The 5,621-nt window shown below is 32.3% G+C and overlaps 1 long non-coding RNA gene across 4 annotated transcripts; it reads right to left on the bottom strand.

Moving 5' to 3' along the window:
- Positions 1-238: 238 nt before the first annotated feature.
- LOC110868392 lies at positions 239-4,335 on the bottom strand. 4 transcript variants are annotated; one of them, XR_004862548.1, is made up of 9 exons: positions 4,202-4,335; positions 4,034-4,127; positions 3,613-3,803; positions 3,465-3,534; positions 3,313-3,383; positions 2,725-2,829; positions 1,658-1,723; positions 1,150-1,266; positions 240-468 (listed from the first exon to the last, which is right to left on the bottom strand). It is a non-coding gene; the product is annotated as an uncharacterized LOC110868392 (long non-coding RNA). The 4 variants fall into 4 exon arrangements; XR_002552417.2 differs by having other exon boundaries at positions 239-468; positions 3,313-3,534; XR_004862547.1 differs by having other exon boundaries at positions 239-468; positions 2,725-3,534.
- Between the last annotated feature and the right edge of the window lie 1,286 nt (positions 4,336-5,621).

Genomic DNA, 5,621 nt, shown 5'->3' with positions numbered 1-5,621 from the left:
CATGTATAGACTGCAGATTACCTACCGGTTGTTAGTGGTAAACACCATTCGCTTTGCGACACGGTTTTGTACGTGTTCATTTGCATTTAAAATACAATTTGCCAAATATACACTGTTGAAGTCTTAAATGATTATACAATCACGGGTGCACATAAGGCGCGCGGTTCAAACAGGCAAAACCAAAAAACGCGAGTACAACACGATCGAATTATCATTCTGGATCTAGATGCATGTGAAATCGAAACAAAAACCGAATAAAAAAAATATCAGTTACCAAAAGTAAACAATTACTAATCATTCAAAAATGACATGAAACTAAATTTACAAGCTCAAGAAATAAAGATGGATAAATAAGTGCCAAATTCTCCGAAACAAAGATAAGAAGAATGAGGTGCCTCACTGTTGTTGCTGTAGACCCTCATTTTGCTTTGCACCAAGTGCTTTCTTAATTTCATTAGCCCCATCCTGCTGCATCCAAATAAATATTCTTCAAAGTTCATGTTAAACATGATCACAAAATATATATTATTAGAAACATGGTATAATATTTTAAATATGGGTGGGATGAATTAGCAGTACATTTTGGAACTTTTGACCCGTTTTCTTTTTAGTGGGATGTAAACGAGCCAAGCCGTGCCGAGTCTGAGCATACCTAAGGCCAAGCTTGGTTGGTTTAAGTTTAGAGAACTTGAGCTTGGGTGTTTCATGCTCTACGTCTAAATTTCGAGCTCGGCTTGTGAATAGTTTGACAAACTTGTGCTCGGCTCGTTTATCATTGTTTAATGTATTTAATAGTTTATTTATATTCACATCTAATTTTTTATATGTATGTATAAGACTTATATATATACACTATGTAAATACGTTTATTAAAAATTAAACAAAAAATCCTAAACTTATATAAATAATGGGGTCCTTAAGATTCGCACACCTAACCAATCTAAGTCGGAGTTGAATTCTTTAAATGAACTCTAATATAAGCTCAAGCTTAATATAAACTCTATTCGAGCATTAATGCCTCAGCTTATTTACACACTACTTTAGTTCGATTCTGTTTATTTAACGAGTTAGAGATATCACATACTCAGTTTGACTTGTTAATTAGCAAATGGGTCAAAATTTGACAACATACAAAAACAAAATTTGTACCTGCATATCAAAGGTCCACAAAGTGAGATTGTCACAAAGGAGTTGCGTGGTCAAGGTGCTATTGTTGTAAAACTCCTCACCCAAGGTATCCAGCCCTACAATTGCTTAATCAATAGCCTGGAAAGAAGAACATAAACAAGTGTGGTCCGGAGAGTTAAAAATTTCATAGTAAAAGATAGAAACATTGAGAGCCAGACCAAGGTGAACTGCCTGCTGTAGCTAACTGGTACATATAAAATACAAAATACTGAAGAAATAAATGTAACCGGTTTTTTAGAAAACAACATCAAAACGCACAGGTTAGGACAGGTAACGGGTCATTTTAATAATAGTATAAAAATTACGTTCAAGCCCTATGTTACAACAATTTTTTATAATTTGAATAGGCCTAAATTAACCCATTCCATTAAAAAATGGGTCATAATTGACGGTGTGATGTATATTAACTAACCCAGTAATAGCTGGAGTCTCCTTTTACTATAAAACAGAAAACAAATTCAAAACTCACTTTGATGAAGGTGGGAAGATAGATGCCGCAAACCATCCTTGAGTACAACCAAGCTTTGCATATGTGCTGTACGAGATAAATAAAACCACATGGTCACTATGGGGATGTATATGCACCATGAAGTCATAGGTTCATGTTATACAAACAAGTGCATGATTAAGAAATCTACCCAAGAAAATATTATATGCCCTTAAAGTGCTATTTTGGAAATTGATACCCTGAAATATGAATTAGCAAATAGCCTTGCCACCGCCGGCCACCTCTTGATCGACATGTGTATATATATAGGCAAAAGATCAAATACAAATAATCTTAACATACTAAACATACAAATTGAAGGAAAACCCAAAAAGACAAGGTGGCATTTTTGTAATTACCACCAACTATCAAAGTTACAACCAAAAATACCTAAAAAAACACATTTTTTTTTAACATTTTTTATTAAAAAATCGCTACATTTCGTTAGCAAAAAAAAAAAAAAAAAAAAAAAAAATTTTTTTTGGCTGCTACTAAAAGTAGCGATTTTTTAATAAAAAATGTTAAAAAAATAAATAAAATAATTTGTGTGTTTTTTTTTTTATTTTTTTAGATTTTTTAAGGTTTTTCGGGGGTTTAGTTTTTAGCATTTTAGCTTGGGTGGAGGGGGGGGTTTAGGTTTTTTTTAGGTTTTTGGGGGTGGGGGGTGGGGGGTGGGGGGGGGTTTTTTTTAGGTTTTTGGGGGGGTGGGGGGGGGTGGGGGGTTTAGGTTTTTTTTGGGGGTGGGGGGAGTGGTTAGGTTTTTTAGGTATATTTGTAGAGTAACTTTGATAGTTATTGATAATTACAAAAATGCCACCTTGTCTTTTTGAGTTTTCCTTCAATTTGTATGTTTAGTATGTTAAGATTATTTGTACAAGAACTTTACCCTATATATATAGGAAGAAAACATTTTTAGATATATAACATATGATGACATTTGGACATAATTGCCAGCAAGCAACAGCTACCTGAAATATTTGTGTTGCAGAGTGTTGTTCTTTGTTATATATAGAAAGAAATAAGATATGACCACATGAAAAAGAATGGACCTTTTTATCCTCAAGATGTCCTGTAAGTTAATCAACCAGAACCTGCAATTGAAAGAGGGTAGAAGAGCTGCTATCTAGATAATAAAACAACATATCTGTCTTCTCCTGTTGATGAACGAAAAATTTATTTGAGAAAAAATTTAATGTACGGAAATTTAAATGAAAAAGAGTTTCACAAAGTCAATCACGTGAACTTTTGTTTTGAACAACTAATAAAAATGAAAATACGATTTTAGATGACTAATCTAATGTCTATATATAATTACCATTTAACAAATACTACAAATTTTAATTGCAAAATTTCAAATGAGCCATATACGTTTGCTGGTCATGAAAACCTAAACTGTAATCTAGACAATTTAAAATAACAGGTTTCCCTTAATCAATCGGGTGCACTATAAACTGAATATATTCCAAATTTCAAACCAAATAAGACCTAAAACGGTAACAATCGAAACAATAACAAAGAATAAACCCTAACCTTGGAGTGTTCATTCAAAGAAAAAGCTTTTCAGTTCATCCAAACAAGGTCTCATCAACAATAGTGACTTAAACACAGATAAATAAATTAATATTTATATAGTTAACCTGAAAGTGAATCCAAACATGCTGCAGTTTTAGGGCATTGTTCCATATTTAGTAATGAAAGCTTGTGTAAGCTTCAAAAACAAAAAGAAATACACAAAACATTAGAACGGAAAAGAAAATATGTGCGGTTCAAACATCAAAACTTGAGTGACCTTTTAAGAATGTGACACCCTAATCTGTGACATCGCTGCGCGAAATTTGTAATTTTGAAGTCTGTAGAGTCTGAAACATAAAATCCTATATATAATATATGTTATTAATTTAAAAACTATATATATTAAGATAATATGTTGCAGTCACCGTTTTGCAAAAATAATTTGTGGGTTGTTCACTTGTTTCCTCGGTGCACCCAAATCCGCCACAAGTCATTTGTGAATTAACACACAAATTTGTGAATTAACCTCATACACAAATCATTTCTTGATCTGGGTCTATTTTGCAACTGCCTAACCATATGACTCAACCATTCCAGTTCTGGATCTCTTGTCGCACTGCAAAATGTAAAAAAAGTTACAACCCTTATCTAAAAAACATTAATTCAGGTTTATTTCATGAACTTCATGAATTAAAATATGCATTTGGTCAGCAGAAGTCAAGCCTGCAACAAAAACCCTAATATAATTGGAAGCAAGAGAACTAAAGAAATAACACTAAAGTGATGTACACAACCCTAAAAAAAATTAAATTCACTTTAAAATCAATCACATAATCGAAATCAAACCTTTCAGATGTCAAATAATGAAGAGGACGAGCCAAGTCTAATTCTGATGACAACACCTTCAGCTTCAATCCGTCCCTTTAAACACCGATTACACCTTCGAAACATGGGTATAGATCAGTCTCATTCAGTTATCATCATTACCAAACATAATCGAATCCAAAAACATACCTCTGGAATTCTCAATCGGAACCTTATGTAGAGGATTTGGGAGGAATCCAACACAATTTGTAAGCAAAAGATGATGATGAAGATGTGGTTGTGCGTTTGGATGACGAAGGGTTTCACAATTACTGAATAAATGTACGTCGCTTGGCTTTTCATAGCAAAAAGGGGTAAAGATGGAATTGAATTTCACAGTATAAAGGAGAGGCACGATAAATTTACCATTTTCTCCCTCTAGTGTCTTAAAAATCAATATTATTTACTATTATATCCTTTTCAAATGTCTTGTGTTTATTTGTACATGTTGCTTTGAAAGTGGTATGTTATGTAAAATTACATTCATGTCCATCACATTTGCTTTATATAGTTATTATATAAATAATATAGAATCTATTGAGTCCACTACTAAACCTTTTGTCTTATCAACCTCGAACATTTAAATAGAAAAGGCTTTAACTACAACGTTTATTTAGGCCCGAAAAAAAGTTTTGAGCCCTAAATGTATCTTTCATAAAAGTAACCTACTTTGGTAAAAAACCCATTAGTTAATTGTAAGGGCAAAGTATAACACATATAAAATCCTTGCAAGTGTAAACTAATCTAATATTTATGAAAAAGTGATGCAAGTTAAAATTCTTATAAGTGTAAAGCGAGTTAAAAGCCTATAAGTGTAAAGTAATGTGATATTACTATATATTACTAAACGAATTGAAATAAATACTGATTTTAATATTATACTAATATATAGTTTTTTAATACTTTTATTATTTTAATATTATAATAATAGTTATTTTCTTTACTTTTAAAATTTAATTCTTTTTTTAATATCAGGGGTTGGGATAAGGTTGATGTCAACCAGTATCGAACTAGTACTGGTATCGAAAATACCAGGACGGTCCTGTTCGGTATCAGTACATGAAGGTAAAATTCGGCACTAATACTGAAAACGCCAAAAGTTGGTGCCAAATTGATATTGGAAATCTTTTGGTTCGGGAAATTCAGTGCTGCTACCCGGTACCATTTGCTCATCCCTGATCATGGTTACCGTACGAACAACGGTATCGTACAACTTTTTTTGTTGATTTTCTTCAAGTTTTAATTTTTTCTTTTTTTTACTTTTAGGGGTAGGGATGAGCTCGGTGCCAACCGATACAGAATCGGTACTGATACCTAAAATACTGGTTACGGTACCGGTATATGAAGGTAAAAAACGATAGTGAACCGGTACCAGGAACGCCAAAAGTCGGTACCGAATTGGTACTTAAGATCTTTCGGTTTGGTAAATTTGGTACCGGTACCCAGAACTATATATTAATAAACGAATTGAAATGAATAGTGATTTTAATATTATAATAATATATAGTTTTTTTAATAGTTTTATTATTTTAATATTAAAATAATAGTTATTTTCTTTACTTTTAAACTT

This window comes from Helianthus annuus, chromosome 7 (assembly GCF_002127325.2).
Source record: "Helianthus annuus cultivar XRQ/B chromosome 7, HanXRQr2.0-SUNRISE, whole genome shotgun sequence".
Lineage (NCBI taxonomy): Eukaryota > Viridiplantae > Streptophyta > Magnoliopsida > Asterales > Asteraceae > Helianthus > Helianthus annuus.
This window is presented reverse-complemented; position numbering and strand designations above follow the sequence as displayed.